Below are 8,645 nucleotides of genomic sequence, written 5' to 3'. Positions count from 1 at the left end.
CTAGCCTTACCTACTTTTTTCTAGCCTAACCTAGCCTACTCAAAACTAGTATCTTAGATTACCCTAGCCTACGCTAATCTATTATAGCCTACTCTAGCCTAACCTATCTTAGCCTACTATATGGTATCATATCCTAACCTAACCTACCTTAGTCTAGATTACTCTAGCTTAGAGTACTCTTGCCTAGCAGACTCTAACCTAACCCAAAGGTTAACATAATCTAGCCTATGCTAACCTACTCTAACCTAACCTAACCTACTCTACCCTAGCCCAGCACACTCTGGCTTAAACTACTCTAGCCTAACCTTATCTACCTTATCCTACATCAGACTACTCTGGCCTAGCTTAGTCTACTCTCTCTTAGCCTAACCTAGCCTACCCTAGTGTACCCTACCTTGCTCTAGCCTAGCCTAGCATAACGTAGATTAGCCTACTCTAGCCTACCCTAGCCTAGTCTACTCTAGGTTAACCTACATAGCCTAGCCTAGCCTACTATTACCTAACCTATACTACTCTTTGCTAAGGTAGCCTACCCTTTCTTATTCGAGCCTAACCTAGTCTAGTCTAGCCTAACCTACTCTAGTCTAGTCTAGCTTACTCTAGCCTACTTGGCTCTAGCCTAGACTGCTCTATTCTTGACTACTCTAGTGTAGCCTACTCTAGCCTTTCCTAGCCTTATCTTCTCTAGCCTAGTCCAACCTATTCTAAGCTAGCCTAGTCTACTCTACCCTAGCCTACTCTAGCCTAACCTAGCCTACTCTAGGTTAGCCTAATTTACTCTAGCCTATTCTAGCCTAGTCTAGAATACTCTAGCCTACTCTAGCCTAGCCTAACCTAGCCTAGCCTAACCTAGCCTAGCCTAAACTGGCCTACTCTAGCCTACCCTAGCCGAACCTAACCTAACCTTACCTAGCCTTGCCTGACATAGCCTAGCCTAGCCTAACCTAACCTAACCTATCCTATCCCACTCTAGCCTAACCTACTTTAGCCTACTATAACCTAACCTACTCTAGCCTAGCCTACTCTAGCCTAACCTACCCCACTCTAGCCTAGCCTACTCTTGCTTACTCCAACCTACTCAGGCCTAGCCTAACCTACCCTAATCTACTCTAACCTAGCCTAACATAGACAAACCTACTTTAGCCTAACCTAGCCTAACCTACACTAGCCTAGCCTAATCTAGCATAGCCTAGCCAAATCAAGCCAAGCCTGATTTAGCCTAGCCTAACCTACTTTGGCCTAACCTACTCTAGCTTAGCCTAACCTACTCTAGCCTAGCATAATGTAGCCCAACCTACTCTATCCTATCCTAGCCTAGCCTACTCTAGCCTAGCATAGCCTACTCTAACTTAACCTAACCAAACCTAACCTAACCTAACCAAGCCTAACGGCCCTAACCTACCATAGTATAGCCTAACCAAGCCTAGCCTAGCCTACTCTAACCTAGCATATGCTAGCCTAATCTACTCTATCCTACTCTAACCTAACCTACCTGAGTCTAGCCTACTCTAGCCTACTCCAACCTACTCTAGCCTAACCCACCCTACTCTACTCTAGCCTAACCTAACCTAACATACTCTAGCCTAACCTAGCCTCACCTACTCTAGCCTAGCCCAATCTAGCCTAGACTAACGTACTCTAGCCTAGCCTACTTTAGCCTACTCTAGCCTAGCCTAACCTATTTTAGTCTAACCTACCCTAGCCTAAACTACGGTAGCTTAGCCTAACCTAGCCTAACCTGCTCTAAGCCTACCCTACCTAGCCTAACCTAGCCTACCCTACCCTACTCTAGCCTAGCCTAGCATATCCAAGCCTAGCCTAGCTTACATTAGCCTAGCCTAGCCTAGCCTACTCTGGCCTAACCAAACCTAGCCTAGCCTAGCTTACTTTAGCCTAGATTAGCCTTTCCTAGCCTAGCCTAGCTTACTCTGGCCTAACCTAGCCTAGCCTAGCCTACTCTAGCCTCGCCTAGCCTAAGCTAGCCTAGCCTAACCTACTCTTGCCTAACCTATTCTAGCCTAGCATAACCTGGCCTAACCTAGCCTAACCTAGCCTAGTCAAACCTAGCCTTACCTAGCCTAACCTACCCTAGCCTACCCTAGCCTAGCATAGCCTACTCTAGCCTAGCCTACTCTATCTTATCCTAGCCTAGCCTACTCTAGCCTAGCCTATTCTAACCTAATCTACTCTATCCTACTCTAACCTAACCTACCTGAGTCTAGCCTACTCTAGCCTAAGGTAGCCTACTCTAGCCTACTCCAACCTACTCTAGCCTAACCCACCCTACTCTACTCTAGCCTAACCTAGCCTAACATACTCTAGCCTAACTTAGCCTCACCTACTCTAGCCTAGCCCAATCTAGCCTAGACTAACGTACTCTAGCCTATCCTACGTTAGCCTACTCTAGCCTAGCATAACCTATTTTAGTCTAACCTACCCTAGCCTAAACTGCGGTAGCTTAGTCTAACCTAGCCTAACCTGCTCTAGCCTACCCTACCTAGCCTAACCTAGCCTACCCTACCCTACTCTAGCCTAGCCTAGGCTAGTCAAGCCTAGCCTAGCTTACATTAGCCTAGCCTAGCCTAGCCTACTCTGGCCTAACCTAACCTAGCCTAGCCTAGCTTACTTTAGCCTAGACTAGGCTTTCCTAGCCTAGCCTAGCATACTCTGGCCTAACCTAGCCTAGCCTAGCCTAGCCTAAGCTAGCCTAGCCTAACCTACTCTTGCCTAACCTATTCTAGCCTAGCATAACCTGGCCTAACCTAGCCTAACCTAGCGTAGTCAAACCTAGCCTAGCCTACCCTAGCCTAGCGTAGCCTACTCTATCCTATCCTAGCCTAGCCTACTCTAGCCTAGCCTATTCTAGCCTAACCTATTCTATCCTACTCTAACCTAACCTACTCTAGACTAGCCTAACCTAACCTACTCTATTTTAGCCTACTTTAGCCTACTCCAACCTACTCTAGCCTAACCTAACCTAGTCTAACCCACCCTACTCAACTCTAGCCTAATCTAGCCTAACATACTCTACCCTAACCTAATCTAGCCTAGCCTAACGTACTATAGCCTAGCCTACTTTAGCCTACTCTAGCCTAACCTATCCTAGCCTAAACTACTCTAGCTTAGCCTAACCTAGCCTAACCTATTCTAACCTAGCATAACCTAGCGTACCGTACTCTAGCCTACTCTTGCCTACCCTACTCTAGGCTATCCTACTCTGGCCTAGCCTACTTTAGCCTACTCTACTTTAGCCTACTCTACTCTAGCTTAGCCTAGTCTAGCCTAGTCTAGCCTAGCTTACTCTAGCTTACTTTATCCTACTCTACTATAGCCTACTCTAGCCTAACCTAGTCTATCCTAGCGTACTCTAATCTCACCTACTCTAGCCTACTCTAGCCTATCATAGCCTACTCTAGCCTAGCCTACTCTAGCTTATCCTAGGCTAAACTAACCTAGCCTAGCCTACTCTAGCCTAGCCTAGGATACCCTACTCTAGCCTAGCCTAGCCTAGCCTAATCTAGTCTACCCTACTCTAGCCTAGCCTAGCCTAGCTTACTCTAGCCTAGCCTAGGATACCCTACTCTAGCCTAGCCTACTCTAGCCTACCGTAGCATATTCTAGCCTAGCGTAGCCTACTCTAGCCTAGCTTAGCCTCGCCTAGCCCAGCCTTCTCTAACCTACTCTAGCCTAGCCTAGCGTACTTTACCCTACCCTACCCTAGCCTAGCCTACTCTACTCTCGCCTAGCCTAGCCTACTCTATCCTAGCCTAGCCTAGACTACTCTAGCCTACCCTGGCCTACCCTAGCCTACTCTACTCTAGCCTAACCTAGCCCAGACTAGCTTACTCTAGGCTAGCCTACTCTAGCCTACCCTACTCTACTCTAGCCTACTCTAGCCTACCCTAGCCTAGCCTTACTCTATCCTAGCCTAACCTTTTATAGCCTACTCTAGCCTAACCTACTCTAGACTACTCTAATTTATCGTAGCCTAGCCTAGCATAACCTAGTGTAACCTACTCTAGCGTAGCCTACTCCAGCGTATCCTACTCTAGCCTAGCCTAGCATAGCCTACTCTAGACTAGCTTAGGATACCCTACTCTAGCCCAGCCTACTCTAGCCTAGCCTAGCCTAGCCTACTCTAGCCTACCCTAGCATACTAAAACCTAGTGTAGCCTACTCTAGCCTAGCTTAGCCTCGCCTAGCCCAGCCTTCTCTAGCCTACTCTAGCCTAACCTAGCCTACCCTACCCTACTTTACCATACCCTACTCTAGCCTAGCCTAGCCTACTTTACCCTACCCTACTCTATCCTAGCCTAGCCTACCCTAGCCTACCCTAGCCTAAACTAGCCTAGCCTAGCCTACTCTAGCCTAGCCTATCCTAGCGTAGCCTATTCGAGCATAGCCTACTCTAGTCTAGCCCAGACTACTCTAGGCTTGCCTAGCTTTCTCTAGCTTAACTTACTCTAGCCTACTCTAGCTTAACCTACTCTTGCCTACTCTAGCCTAGCCTAGCCTACTCTCGCCTAGCCTACTCTTGCCTACTCTACTCTAGCCTAGCTTACTCTAGCCTACTCTACTCTGGCCTAGCCTAGCTTATCCTACTCTAGCCTAACCTAGCCCAGACTAGCTTACTCTAGTCTAACCTACTCTAGCCTACCCTACTCTAGCCTAGCCTAGCCTAGCCTACTCTATCCTAGCTTAAGCTTGCATAACCTACTCTAACCTAACCTACTCTAGACTACTCTAATTTATCCAAGCCTAGCCTAGCATAGTGTAACCTACTCTAGCCTAGCATAGCCTATTGTAGACTAGCCTAGGATAACCTAGCCTAGCCTAGCCTACTACAACAAATGGATTAAATGTATAAATGGAATGATTGAAATGAAATGGGTGATTGGATAGAGAGAAACTATAGTAATGGCTGAAGAAATCAACAAAAAATACTCTCATAAAACTAAAAGAAAAAATGAAATTGCCTTCACTAAAAATAAATTCTCGAAATATTCTTCTCAATGAATATCTCAATGGAGGTGATCATAAGGACTGATCATTTAGCCTAATGTTGCTTTTTCCAATCAAGATAAAAGCATAATTCAAAATTATTTGGAGAGAGCCACTTAATATGAACTAGAAAAAATATTTTTTTATTAAGTTGTTAGAAAAAATAATTTTTTATTAGTGAGACAGTCATAGAAAATTGATTTTCAAAGCCACAGGTTACCTAATTAATATTCATAATTGCTGGAGAAAATTGACACCGAACAATAAAGGTAAAAAAATAAACTACAAAGACAATCTTAGAAAATTGACACCCAATTACAGAGGTAAAAAAATTCCACCCAACTACAAAGAGGTAAAAAACTAAACTATAAAGGCAGTATCAGAAAATTGGCACTCAATTACACAGGTAAAAAAAATTGTCAGAAAATTGGCACCCAACTACACAGGTAAAAAGTTGCCAAGAAAAATTGACACACAATTAAACTTAGTAAAAAAAATGTTATAAGAGTGAGATCACAAATGGATGGTCATGAGCTAATTGAGCTCCAAAATGGAACAGAGTACTGCTGCATATGTGAATCACGGAAGCCTCTTCAGAACATCTTGAATCATGAGGTTGATGATCGTGTTCTGATTAAATGGAAGGCGGATTTTTGTGGTTGTGTGAGTTGGGTTAGTTTCCTGTCACAAGTAACTGCTATGCTATGCTATGGCTACGGAAAAGGTTATCAAGGACCAGGTCGCGTCCTTGAGGAAGGCGTTAAGTGAGAATGGAGAAAGGGAGTAATGAGGGATGAAAGCTTATTTTATTGAATCATTGTAAAGGGAGTTAATGGATATCTGTATAAATTTAACAAAATTCAACTAATGAATAACCACAAAAGAATATAGATAGATAGAAATTATACAGAATTTTACCATATTAAAATTCAACTAATGAATAACAACAAAAGAATATAGACAGAAAGACAGAAATTATACAGAATTTTACCACAAGTGAGACTATAAACTATACAAAATTTGACCACAGGATTGAATAACACACCTCCTTAAATGCCTAATCAGACTTTTTGAATTTTGGAGTCGCTGGGGATGCAGGGTAGTCTCCGTGTTCCGTTCCATTGCCATAGCTTTTGGACCACCACCACATATTTAACAGGGGTAATCTCTGTGTTCCATTGCCATATCTTTTGGACCACCACGTAGTTAACAGAGCAGCTTGAAAAGGGCCGAACGATCCTCATACCGATCCCAAATGAAATTAATTCTCATACCAGAAACATGCAAAGAAATTTACTTCTGCTGCACACAAATTGTGAATATCTCACAATTGAATCCTTGTGCACACAGATCGGGAAATATATATTCTTTGGATTCAACGGTCATGCTTTTGCTGACTTGCCAAAACAGCGCTTTTGTTAACCTGCCAAAAGCACTTTAAAGCATATTGGATTCCCAGTTTTAAAGCAATGCTTTTCTTGAAAAAGCTTGTGGAAATTAAGCCAACGATAATTTTATTTTCTATTCTTGGTAATATTTATTTATTTTCTTTTCTTTTCTATTCTATTTTGGGTAATATTTATTTATTCTATTTTCTATTTCTGGCAATATTTATTTATTTATTTTGTTATAGTAATTATATTTAAAATTATTATAATATTTAATTATATTATTTCTAGAATTTATATATTATATAGAATTCATAGTTTTAATTATGTGAGAGAAATTTTGATGGTTAAAGTTCACTTGAAAATTTATGAATAATATTTAAAGAATTAACGATAAATATTTTTTAATTATATATATATATATATATATATATATATATATATATAACTAACTTATTATCTTTACACATATATAATATTTTTATTTTCTAAATTATCTTAGGAAATATAATCACAATTTATTTTTAAAGATACATACTTTTTAAATTTTTTACTTATTGTCTAAATAATTAAAAATGTTTATTAAATACTGAATTAATAGATTTTATAAATGAACTATAAAAATATATCAAATACTACTCAAAATATATTTATAATTCAATATGATATAAATGGAAATATTAAATATATTTCCATACTCATAATTTCTTTTAAAATGGGTAAAATGTAGTAAATGTATAGAGATGGTTTAATTCCAAAGAAAACTTCCATAAATATAAGGCATTTAATTACCAAATTTCTTTGTGGTTTCAAAGACTTTTTTATTTGGATTTCTCATTCTTATAGTAAATGTGATTTTTATTGTTAATGTTTATTTTCCAAATAATTAAAGGTGTTTGTTAAATTTGGAATTAATAAATTCTATGAATGAAATATGCAAATGTATTAGATACTATTTAAAATATATTCATAATTAAATATCATATAATTGGAAGTTTTAAATTTATTTTGATACTTACAATTAAGAAAAAATAAATAAAAGTTAGCAAATGTATGAAGCATCTAATTTAACTCCAATGAAGACTTCCATAAATGTTATGCAATGGTTGGGAACCATTATCATTAATAATTTTGAAATCTCAGTGGTGGTGTATCATGGTATTGAAAGTGCAACAAAAATAATGACAAGTCATTTAAAACCATGGATAAACATTCTAATAAATTCAAGATTTTTAGTTTTCCATTTGTCAACCAATTTTGACCAAGAATGTAAATTTGACTTGATGAAGTTCTTCTTTCAATTGTAATTGTAAATCTAGCTTCCAAAACCAAGTTGTCCTATTGCAACATTGGATGTATGCAACTCCATGAATCGCAAATAGTTCTTCCTACATTTGAAGGAAATTTTTTGTGTCCCTTTCTATTACTTTGAATATCCTGAAAATGTCATAGTTGTAGAATTCTTTTAGTACAACATCACATAGTAGTTGTTAAGGAGTGTCCATCATTATTTGATATCTCTTTTCACAATATACTCCTAAAATGGCATTCAAAAATACTAATTCAAATATTCATGGATTTGGCAACACAATTTGTCTGCACCACTCTTTTCTCATGTTTGAAGGACAGATAAGTTGGTGGTCCATTATTTGACCAATCTAGCAGCACACATGAAGGAAAATTTGATAAATATAAAATGGGGGAGGCACCTATCCTAGTGCCTCTCCCTTGAAATTAACCAGTAATTAGTGTGCGACTACAACGATTCACAACAATTTGATTTAAGCTCATTGGAGGAAAGATAATAAGTTAAATCTACCAAAGCATAAGAATTTTGGCCTATTTCACCAAAATTTGATAACAAAAATTTGGGTGAAATTGCAATTTCTTGTTGTTTAAAGTGAAATTTTGTATGTGTAAATAGATTTAATGCATTAAAATATCTACACGCTACTCAAACTATATAGATTACACAACTCATACTTACGATTTAAAAAAATATACACTCCATTAAGGACATATTGACCATCAAAAATTCACAAAAAAGGGTCACACCATTTATTAGAGTACACCTTTAAAATTTTGGGTTATTCTATATAGATTATAGAAATCAGACTTACTATTTTAAAAAATATATACTTCATTTAGGAAATATTGACCATGAGAAATTCACAAAAAGGGGGCACACCATTTTTAAAGTACACCCTTAAATTTTTGTGCTATTCATTCTTATGTTCAGATCTCATGATCATGACG

The sequence above is a fragment of the Pinus tabuliformis genome, chromosome X (genome assembly GCF_031772625.1).
Source record: "Pinus tabuliformis cultivar Carrire ecotype Pingquan chromosome X, CPIR1, whole genome shotgun sequence".
Classification (NCBI taxonomy): domain Eukaryota; kingdom Viridiplantae; phylum Streptophyta; class Pinopsida; order Pinales; family Pinaceae; genus Pinus; species Pinus tabuliformis.
Note: the sequence above shows the minus strand (reverse complement) of the source record.